At 40.1% G+C, this 12477-nt stretch overlaps 1 protein-coding gene across 3 annotated transcripts in view; it reads left to right on the plus strand.

Annotated features, from left to right (window-relative positions):
* The window catches only part of SDK2 (sidekick cell adhesion molecule 2), a 495641-nt gene that overhangs the window by 427173 nt on the left and 55991 nt on the right, over positions 1-12477 (plus strand). The gene's annotated exons all lie outside the window — the stretch shown is intronic.

The raw sequence follows: 12477 nt of genomic DNA on the forward strand, positions 1-12477 counted from the left end.
TATTCTTGTACATAGGAGCAGTATTATAGTAGTTATATTCTTGTACATAGGGGCAGTATTATAGTAGTTATATTCTTGTACATAGGAGTAGTATTATAGTAGTTATAGTCTTGTACATAGGAGTAGTATTATAGTAGTTATATTCTTGTACATAGGAGAAGTATTATAGTAGTTATATTCTTGTACATAGGAGGTAGTATTATAGCAGTTATATTCTTGTACATAGGAGTAGTATTATAGTAGTTATAGTCTTGTACATAGGAGTAGTATTATAGTAGTTATATTCTTGTACGTAGGAGAAGTATTATAGTAGTTATATTCTTGTACATAGGAGCAGTATTATAGTAGTTATATTCTTGTACATAGGAGTAGTATTATAATAGTTATATTCTTGTACATAGGAGGTAGTATAAGGCTGCATTCACACGGAGTAAACGCTGGCGTTTTTTGTGTGTTTTTTGCACATAGCGCCGCGTTTACGCCGCGTAGCGTCGCGTTAACGCCGCGTATACGCCGCGTTAACGCCGCGCTATTTAGCGGTGGCGTTGCCCGGCGTTAACGCGGCGTATACGCGGCGTTAACGCGACGCTACGCGGCGTAAACGCGGCGCTATGTGCAAAAAACACACAAAAAACGCCAGCGTTTACTCCGTGTGAATGCAGCCTTATAGCAGTTATATTCTTGTACATAGGAGCAGTAGTATAGTAGTTATATTCTTGTACATAGGAGCAGTATTATAGTAGTTATATTCTTGTACATAGGAGTAGTATTATAGTAGTTATAGTCTTGTACATAGGAGTAGTATTATAGTAGATATATTCTTGTACATAGGAGCAGTATTATAGTAGTTATATTCTTGTACATAGGGGCAGTATTATAGTAGTTATATTCTTGTACATAGGAGTAGTATTATAGTAGTTATATTCTTGTACATAGGAGTAGTATTATAGTAGATATATTCTTGTACATAGGAGCAGTATTATAGTAGTTATATTCTTGTACATAGGAGTAGTATTATAGTAGTTATATTCTTGTACATAGGAGGTAGTATTATAGCAGTTATATTCTTGTACATAGGAGTAGTATTATAGTAGTTATAGTCTTGTACATAGGAGCAGTATTATAGTAGTTATATTCTTGTACATAGGAGAAGTATTATAGTAGTTATATTCTTGTACATAGGAGTAGTATTATAGTAGTTATATTCTTGTACATAGGAGTAGTATTATAGTAGTTATATTCTTGTACATAGGAGAAGTATTATAGTAGTTATATTCTTGTACATAGGAGTAGTATTATAGTAGTTATATTCTTGTACATAGGAGGTAGAATTATAGCAGTTATATTCTTGTACATAGGAGTAGTATTATAGTAGTTATAGTCTTGTACATAGGAGTAGTATTATAGTAGTTATATTCTTGTACGTAGGAGAAGTATTATAGTAGTTATATTCTTGTACATAGGAGCAGTATTATAGTAGTTATATTCTTGTACATAGGAGTAGTATTATAATAGTTATATTCTTGTACATAGGAGGTAGTATTATAGTAGTTATATTCTTGTACATAGGAGGTAGTATTATAGTAGTTATATTCTTGTACATAGGAGTAGTATTATAGTATTTATATTCTTGTACATAGGAGTAGTATTATAGTAGATATATTCTTGTACATAGGAGCAGTATTATATTAGTTATATTCTTGTACATAGGAGTAGTATTATAGTAGTTATATTCTTGTACATAGGAGCAGTATTATAGTAGTTATATTCTTGTACATAGGGGCAGTATTATAGTAGTTATATTCTTGTACATAGGAGTAGTATTATAGTAGTTATATTCTTGTACATAGGAGCAGTATTATAGTAGTTATATTCTTGTATATAGGAGTAGTATTATAGTAGTTATATTCTTGTACATAGGAGCAGTATTATAGTAGTTATATTCTTGTATATAGGAGTAGTATTATAGTAGTTATATTCTTGTACATAGGAGTAGTATTATAGTAGTTATATTCTTGTACATAGGAGTAGTATTATAGTAGTTATATTCTTGTACATAGGAGTAGTATTATAGTAGTTATATTCTTGTACATAGGAGTAGTATTATAGTAGTTATATTCTTGTACATAGGAGCAGTATTATAGTAGTTATATTCTTGTACATAGGAGTAGTATTATAGTAGTTATATTCTTGTACATAGTAGTAGTATTATAGTAGTTATATTCTTGTACATAGGAGCAGTATTATAGTAGTTATATTCTTGTACATAGGAGCAGTATTATAGTAGTTATATTCTTGTACATAGGAGCAGTATTATAGTAGTTATATTCTTGTACATAGGAGACAGTATTATAGTAGTTATATTCTTGTACATAGGAGTAGTATTATAGTAGTTATATTCTTGTACATAGGAGACAGTATTATAGTAGTTATATTCTTGTAGATAGGACGTAGTATTATAGTAGTTATATTCTTGTACATAGGAGTAGTATTATAGTAGTTATATTCTTGTACATAGGAGTAGTATTATAGTAGTTATATTCTTGTACATAGGAGACAGTATTATAGTAGTTATATTCTTGTAGATAGGACGTAGTATTATAGTAGTTATATTCTTGTACATAGGAGCAGTATTATAGTAGTTATATTCTTGTACATAGGAGTAGTATTATAGTAGTTATATTCTTGTATATAGGGGTAGTATTATAGTAGTTATATTCTTGTACATAGGAGCAGTATTATAGTAGTTATATTCTTGTATATAGGAGTAGTATTATAGTAGTTATATTCTTGTACATAGGAGGTAGTATTATAGTAGTTATATTCTTGTACATAGGAGTAGTGTTATAGTAGTTATATTCTTGTACATAGGAGTAGTATTATAGTAGTTATATTCTTGTACATAGGAGGCAGTATTATAGTAGTTATATTCTTGTACATAGGAGAAGTATTATAGTAGTTATATTCTTGTACATGGGAGTAGTATTATAGTAGTTATATTCTTGTACATAGGAGTAGTATTATAGTAGTTATATTCTTGTACATAGGAGGCAGTATTATAGTAGTTATATTCTTGTACATAGGAGTAGTATTATAGTAAATATATTCTTGTACATAGGAGTAGTATTATAGTAGTTATATTCTTGTACATAGGAGTAGTATTATAGTAGTTATATTCTTGTACATAGAATGCAGTATTATAGTAGTTATATTCTTGTACATAGGAGTAGTATTATATTAGTTATATTCTTGTACATAGGAGTAGTATTATAGTAGTTATATTCTTGTACATAGGAGTAGTATTATAGTAGTTATATTCTTGTACATAGGAGGCAGTATTATAGTAGTTATATTCTTGTACATAGGAGAAGTATTATAGTAGTTATATTCTTGTACATGGGAGTAGTATTATAGTAGTTATATTCTTGTACATAGGAGGTAGTATTATAGTAGTTATATTCTTGTACATAGGAGTAGTATTATAGTAGTTATATTCTTGTACATAGGAGCAGTATTATAGTAGTTATATTCTTGTACGTAGGAGCAGTATTATAGTAGTTATATTCTTGTACATACGAGCAGTATTATAGTAGTTATATTCTTGTACATAGGAGCAGTATTATAGTAGTTATATTCTTGTACATAGGAGTAGTATTATAGTAGTTATATTCTTGTACATAGGAGTAGTATTATAGTAGTTATATTCTTGTACATAGGAGGTAGTATTATAGTAGTTATATTCTTGTACATAGGAGCAGTATTATAGTAGTTATATTCTTGTACATAGGACGTAGTATTATAGTAGTTATATTCTTGTACATAGGAGCAGTATTATAGTAGTTATATTCTTGTATATAGGAGCAGTATTATAGTAGTTCTATTCTTGTACATAGGAGCAGTATTATAGTAGTTATATTCTTGTACATAGTAGTAGTATTATAGTAGTTATATTCTTGTACATAGGAGTAGTATTATAGTAGTTATATTCTTGTATATAGGAGCAGTATTATAGTAGTTATATTCTTGTACATAGGAGCAGTATTATAGTAGTTATATTCTTGTACATAGGAGTAGTATTATAGTACTTATATTCTTGTACATAGGAGCAGTATTATAGTAGTTATATTCTTGTACATAGGAGTAGTATTATAGTAGTTATATTCTTGTACATAGGAGTAGTATTATAGTAGTTATATTCTTGTATATAGGAGTAGTATTATAGTAGTTATATTCTTGTACATAGGAGCAGTATTATAGTAGTTATATTCTTGTACATAGGAGGTAGTATTATAGTAGTTATATTCTTGTACATAGGAGTAGTATTATAGTAGTTATATTCTTGTACATAGGAGTAGTATTATAGTAGTTATATTCTTGTACATAGGAGGTAATTTTTATTAGTAAAAACAAAACAAAAATACATTACATTCCAGCAGAATTAATAACTAATAATAATAATAATAATAATAATAATAATAATATAACATAAATCAGACATGTCTGTCAGATAACAAAAATGAGAATCACTTTAACTTAAGAGTCCATTGCTGGCAGGATAAAGAGGGGGAAAAAAAAATAAAAATCCATAAATAAATGAACAGACTTATTTGCAGTGTGATCAGAGTATTCAGCAATCGATATATACATTTCTCCACAATTTTACATTATCAGACTTTTTTCTGACCTCCAGAGACTTTATCCACCTCAGTTCAGACATGATATATGTGACAGCGGTCATATGACGGAAGGGCTCTCTGTGTAGGGACACCTGGGTCCTCGTATGCCAGTGATAATATTTGATGACAGTAATAATAATATACAGGGTCTCCCGGTTAATGTCACCTATATTACTGGGGATGCCATATACAATCTCCGGGTATTTGAGAGACTGTAATCGGTGAATTTTGAGCCTCCGGGATATTTCCTGCCAGATCTTTCGCCCTCCCCAGCACTCTGATATAAAATGTGCCATGGTCTCCTCCTGCTGACAACCTAATGGACATGCCCGATCTGATGCACTGAGATGTTTTAAGTTGCCTCTTACAAAAAGTTTCCCATGCAGAGATAGCCAGGCAATGTCAAAGAACTTTGCAGGGAGCCTCAGACCAGTGAGGAGCCTCAGACTATCCTGCAGGGTTATAGATGTACAGTCCCTCAATGCCGGCTGGAGACAATAGAAGGTCTTACATACCCTGGTGTATAGATCTCTCCTGGTCTTACTCACCAGATAGGTCTTTTCAATACCCCATTTTTCCAGGCACCTTATGCCATAGTCCAGATACTGGGGGAGGTAGTCACGAGTCGATCGACCCCTCTTAAGGCTGCCGCCTCGCACCCAGGATTCTGCAAAAGGCAATATCCAGTCCCTGATACTATTTACCCACAGGGAGCTGTTATCTGAGTCCAGGCAACCAAAATTTACTTTTAGAAACATGGAGTCAAAAAACACCCTTGGATTTAACATATCCAGCCCACCCTCTCTCCTCTGTAGGTAGGTTATCCCTCTTTTTACTGGGTTCAACCTGTTCCCCCACAAAAGTTGGAAGAACAGGCTAAAGAGCCCAGTGGAGAAAGATTCTGGCAAAGGAAAGACAACAGAGACGTACAAGAAGACAGGGACCAGGTAAGTCTTCAACATTTTAACCCTCTCTCTATAGGTCAGCCTCCAGTTCTTCCATCGCTGAACCTTTGCATTTCCGGATTCCAACTTTTCTTCCCAATTTAGTCTGCAATTATCATCCCTCCCGAATTTCACCCCAAGGATCTTAATATAGGAGGAGGCCTGGGCAAACTGCGGAAGATCAAATGTAGGACCAGTATGACCCGTCCAGAGAGCTTGACTCTTCTCAAGGTTGACAAGAGACCCGGAGACCTCTGAGTAACTTCTGATGGCTGCAGACAACATCTCCACCTCACGAGGCTCAGATATCACCACAGTCACATCATCCGCGTAGGCAACAACTCTCAGGGGCAAGCAGTGGGGGACCGGCGCCCCCTGAAAATCACACTCCTGCAGTGACCTGAGAAACGGGTCTATGGCAAACACATACAGTAATGGACTCAGTGGGCAACCTTGTCTCACCCCTGCCTCAACCCTGAAAGCATCACCCTGCCAACCATTAATCAGAGGAAAGCTCTCCGCCTCGCGGTACAAAGTTCTCAGCCAATCCACAAATTGTCCCGGAATACCGTACTTTGTCAAAGTCGCCCATAGATACTCATGGTCTACTCTGTCAAAGGCCTTAGCCTGGTCAAGACTCACAACATATCTCCCACACCTCAGAGCTTTACATCTCTCAAACATCTCCCTTATCGAGATAACCGCTCCAGAGATGTTCCGCCCTTTAACTGTGCCAAACTGAGAGCCTGCCAACAGTGCCGGGGACAAACAAACTAATCTAGAGAACAGAATTTTTGCAAGAATCTTCCTATCGACATTCAAGAGGGCAATCGGCCTCCAGTTCTTGATGTCACTAGGCTCTTTACCTTTAGACAGCAGGATCAGGGAGGACACTCTCATGGATGGAGGCATCAGGTGGTTTTCTAGACTAGTTTTGTATACATCCACGAGAATTGGTGCCAAGAGGTCTCGGAATTTCTTATAGAACTCAGCTGTAATCCCATCTGGACCTGGTGCCTTCTTCAGATGTAACTTATCTATGGCCTCTTTCACCTCCTCCACTGTTAACTCTGCTGTCAAAGGAGAAAAGTCCAAATCATTAGTATCAGGACCTGGAGTTGCCTCCAAGAATTGAGCCACCTTCTCTCTATCCAAAACCTTCTTCTGAAACAAGTCAGCATAGTAAGTTCTCACCACCCCCAGGATACCCTCCCGAGACTCCTGTAAAACACCCTGGGAGTCAGTGAGACCTGTGACCGATTTATTTGCCACCCGCTCCCTGCAATTCTCAAAAGGATCCGGAGCCCCTAAGGACCCATAATCCCGTTCAAGAACCAGGGATGTATACCTGCGGTACTGATACTGACTGATCTCAGATTTCAGCCGGTCAATCTTCTGTTGGTTATCCCCGCCCGCCGAATAGAGTGACTCTAATTCTTTCCGCAGCCTGAGATACTGGCTATATTTACTCTTCCCCTTCTTAACTGACAGTCTCCTTAAGAGGGATCTGATCTCCTCCTTGACATCCTCCCACCAGTCTGCCATGTTGTCATAAAACACCACTCTCTCAAGCTGGTTCTGAAATAGAGAGTGGACACAACTCCGGACACAGTCATCGTCCAAGAGGCTGGAATTGAGCTTCCATAGGCCTCTCCCAATATCAGGGCGTTTTGTGGAGCCCAAGCAAAAATACAAAGCCAGATGGTCAGAATAAGGGACTGTCTTTTCACTTTTCTCACTAACATACTCAGCGGGACTGACCAGAGCTAAGTCTATCCGACTGCATCTACCAGCGCAGGAGTAAGTGAATTTTGGTTTCCTACCACCCTCAGTAAACACATCAGACAGACCAGCCTGTGAAATAATTCTGCTTAAGACCTTGCAGTCCCTGGTGAGAGGCCTACCAGTAGGTCTGTCACTGGATGACATGGTGGCATTGAAGTCCCCTGCCATGACTACCGGAACAGATGTAAACAAGTACTGCTTGACTTCATCAAACAGACGTGCCCTTTCCATCACTGACTGCGGTGGACCATAGATATTAATGAGTCGGAGCCTTCTGCCTCGGATGGTAACTTCTAAAACCAGGCACCTCCCCATCAGAACCTCAGTGAATCTGTGTATGGTGACATCAGGGGTGTTAAACAGTATAGAAACCCCGGCATAAGGTTCCACCGCCAGAGACCAGAAGGACGGGCCAGATTTCCATTCTCTCTCTGCTTCTCGTATTAGTCCTAAAGTATTTAAACGGGTTTCTTGTAAGAAATAGACATCGGCATCAAGATATCTCAGATGTTCATACACTGCGTGTCTTGTCCTCCTTGCTCGGATGCTATTCACATTACTAGAGATAACTTTAAGATAGAAACCTGCCATCAGAACAACTAGGAATATGAGAAACAGAGAGATGGGCCCCATTGTCATAGGTCAGAGTCAGAGGTGTCCTGGTGACCAGCTGTTTCCATGTCTGATTCGGACTGCCCCTCATCTCGGTGGGGTCTCCTCTTATTGGGAGGATCGCCCTCTGGTTCATCCTCATACTCCGCCATCATTCGTGAGAGTTCTCTGTCTAGTTCTGCTTCTCCGTCTGACTCTGATAGGACACTAAATCTATTCCCCGTTGCAGTGACCTCGCCTGCACTACTTACTCTCATCTTTGTGGGCTTTCCTACCGTGGTCCACTCACCCTCAGGCTTACGGCTGGCTTTATCCTTCTTCCTCCTTTTATTATTGTTGGATGATCGGGCAGGAGAAGAGACGACCACTGAGGGTTGTACAACCTGCTCGACAACCTCCATGGTCGTCTCAATGGGACCTGACTCGGCCTGGTCTTGGGTGGTATCACCTGTATGTGGTTGAGGCTCCGCCTCCGTGACTACTGACCCTGACAATAGCGCCTCCTCCTCCTCCTGTATGTCATCAGCCGCTGCCAGCAAGTCCTCATCAGGGCTATCCTTACAGATGTTATGCCAGGCATCAGGACAATCTCTGTGGGGGTGACCGATCCGACCGCACAGGTTACACCTAATGTTTTGGCATGTGGCACTCACGTGGCCCATTTCATTACATAGGCTACACTTTACCATGGAGCATACACTGGCCACATGGCCGGCCTTCCCACACTTGAAGCACCGGCGAGGCTGACCCGCATAGAAGCAGATCCCTTTTTCTCGGCCTATAAAGAACGAATTGGGCAGATGTTGGGTTATGTTGTTCTGCTGACGCAACTTCACCAGGACCCTCCACCCACCGGTCCAGACCCCGTCTTCATCCCTGTTCTTACTAAGATCGGACATGAGGTCACAATGCCTCCTGAGCCAGATGACTATGTCCTGAGGGGGAACGGCTTCATTCCAAAATACAATTGTGACAGAGGCTGTATCTGGCCTAGAGATGGGGATGAAACTGAACTTATCCCAACCTTCCGTATCTCTCAACCTGGTGAGATTGGCCCAGAACCGGTCCAGATCAGACATCAGCTTAAAACTAACATCATACCCCTGGCGGTCAGGAAGGTTTATGACGGCCAGGATATCAGTCGGCACAAAGCCCATCTGGGTACATAGGAGCTCTCGGACCACAAACCTCCTATCCGGCAGATCCTCCTTGGCACCTCCGTGCCTAAACCTGACTACATTCCTCCTCCTGAAAGCCTGGCCTGTATAATTGGAGTTTGATGCAAAAGATGGAGCACCGCGGCTCCAGGCATTCCCTGAGGAGGTACGGCCGGATCCGCCATCTTGGCGTGTTTGTGGGCGCTGTGTGGGCTGCTGAGCACCTGTACCACGTGGTTCTGCTACTGTGCGAGTATCCAGAGGGGGAAAGTCCTGCACACTGGACTGTCCTGTGTCCGCCCCACCATCAACCTCTATGTCTGCAATATCACCAGACTCCAGAGACTGGACTGCAGAGGGGTCTGACGCTATAGATAGTGAAGGAACCCCCCCAGAAACACCTTCCCCTGCTGGGCCGTTATCACATACAGGAATATCCATAATATCAGGCACATTAGTCAGACAATCAGCGGCAGCAGAGTCCTGCACAGCAGAGTCCACATTAGTATTACAGTCAGCGGAGTCCTGCACAGCAGAGTCCATATTATTATTACTTTCAGCGGCAGCAGAGTCCTGCACAGCAGAGTCCAGACTGTCCCACACACTTACAACCTGTAACCCCGAATATGCTACTCCCCCAGTACCTTCAGGTAAGAGTCCATAGTCCTGCTGCAATGACTTGTCTCCTGGGACTTGTGGTGTCTGCACAGCTGCTACTTCATTACCATTAGGCAGGGGTCCATGACCTGGTTGCAAAGTGCTGGTTGCTGGGACTTGTGGTGCCTTGCTGAGAACTGCTGCAGGTTTTTGCTGTTGCTGAACACTGGTCGCTTTCCCGTACAAATTCCCTTCCTTAAAAGGGAAACTTGCTGGCTGCAGAACTGGTTTTACATGGGACTGCTGGCTGCCACCTTGAGAGGGTTCAGACCCAGCTTTGGCACAAGGTGATGGTGACTTCTGGTATTCCTGGAACCGCTGCTGGTTTCTGTATGATTCTCCCACCGGTCCCATTTGCTCCAGTACAGTCTCGGTCTCCCGTACGTTCTCGGCGAGCTCTTTCGCCAGTGCGCTCAGCTTCCTGTCCAGTAACACCAGTTTCTCAGGGCATGCAGACTTTTTTAGATTATACGCACATTCAATCTGTCTCTGCAGATATATTTTACTGGCCTTTAATGTCTCCAGTCGCTTGACCAGTGCTGGGATCTCGTCTGCCAGGCGCAGTTCTGGTGCTCGCTCAGTAGCTGTGACAGTCTGTGCATTGTTGGAGAGCTTTGCAGGTTGGTTACCCACAGTATGGCTTCTGGTTGGTGTAGCCTGTGATTTCTGACATGCTACGGCTGTTGTCACTGCCATGGGCCCACAATGTCCAGACTGGGGACTATGTCCCAGTTTATTTCCAGTGACTGTACTGCTGGTACCTTGAAGCTTCCCCGCTGGTCTCCCTTTGATCTCCTCCACTGCCTTCACTACATTTTTGTAGATACCGCTTCCAGATCTTGTCCGCTCAGACCGTACCAATACAGACTGCTGCATGTTCTCCTGCATGGTCTGCTTCTCCAGGGATGTTCTCCTCTGTCTGCAGGAGGGTGGGGTGGACTGGACACCTGCAACCTGCAATGGAGTCTGCACAGGCTGCAAAGTTTGCTTCTTACATTCAGCCATTTTGCTTGGTTGTTGCACCGTACTACTGCTTGCTTCCGTTACTTCTTCCTTTACAACTTTCTTCCCATCTTGGCTTGCTGCACTAGGACTGCTGACACACTGGACACGATTCCCATTACTGGGGACTTTAGGATTTCCATCCATTTTTTTAGTTGTCTGGGAATTGCTTCCCAGAGAAGGCCTTGGAGCCTGGGCCTTGGCAGGGGAACTTCCCCACCCAGGGTGGCCCCGCCCTGGGCTATCTCCAGACATCAGGAGCCTCAGGAGAGCTACAAAAACACGTCCTCACAGCTAGGAGGTAGTATTATAGTAGTTATATTCTTGTACATAGGAGACAGTATTATAGTAGTTATATTCTTGTACATAGGAGTAGTATTATAGTAGTTATATTCTTGTACATAGGAGGTAGTATTATAGTAGTTATATTCTTGTACATAGGAGACAGTATTATAGTAGTTATATTCTTGTAGATAGGACGTAGTATTATAGTAGTTATATTCTTGTACATAGGAGGTAGTATTATAGTAGTTATATTCTTGTACATAGGAGCAGTATTATAGTAGTTATATTCTTGTACATAGGAGGTAGTATTATAGTAGTTATATTCTTGTACATAGGAGACGGTATTATAGTAGTTATATTCTTGTAGATAGGACGTAGTATTATAGTAGTTATATTCTTGTACATAGGAGACAGTATTATAGTAGTTATATTCTTGTACATAGGAGTAGTATTATAGTAGTTATATTCTTGTACATAGGAGTAGTATTATAGTAGTTATATTCTTGTACATAGGAGTAGTATTATAGTAGTTATATTCTTGTACATAGGAGCAGTATTATAGTAGTTATATTCTTGTACATAGGAGGTAGTATTATAGTAGTTATATTCTTGTACATAGGAGTAGTATTATAGTAGTTATATTCTTGTACATAGGAGTAGTATTATAGTAGTTATATTCTTGTACATAGGAGGTAGTATTATAGTAGTTATATTCTTGTACATAGGGGGCAGTATTATAGTAGTTATATTCTTGTACATAGGAGTAGTATTATAGTAGTTATATTCTTGTACATAGGACGTAGTATTATAGTAGTTATATTCTTGTACATAGGAGTAGTATTATAGTAGTTATATTCTTGTACATAGGAGCAGTATTACAGTAGTTATATTCTTTTACGTTGGAGGAAACATGGCGGACTCCTTTATAGTCTATATAATCTTTTAGCAGTCAGGCTGTTGATCGTTCGGATCCCTCAGCGGAGCTGAGTGATGGAGACCCCTTCGCAGATGAGAATCTCGTCTATGTCACACCAAATGAATTAGACTTTGCCTACATTCGGATCCCTGTGCTGCAGTTATTTGTCCTATATCTTTCAGCTATGATATAATTTTTTCATAAACCCCTTTAGGGGAGTTGTTTAAAATCAGAAAGTAGTCAGATTTTTTTAGACTGTGCAGCTCAAGCCTATTCATCTGAATCGTAATACATACCAAGGCCCATTCCCATGGAGCTCTCTGCGCTCTCCTTCACATTGCCTGGTTCATTATACTCACCCGGGTTACATACAGACATGTGGCCATCTTTCAACCAGAGTGTTGCGACACCCCTGGCGGGTTTTCACGGTGCCCTGGTTTGGA

The sequence above is a fragment of the Leptodactylus fuscus genome, chromosome 6 (assembly GCF_031893055.1).
Source record: "Leptodactylus fuscus isolate aLepFus1 chromosome 6, aLepFus1.hap2, whole genome shotgun sequence".
Classification (NCBI taxonomy): domain Eukaryota; kingdom Metazoa; phylum Chordata; class Amphibia; order Anura; family Leptodactylidae; genus Leptodactylus; species Leptodactylus fuscus.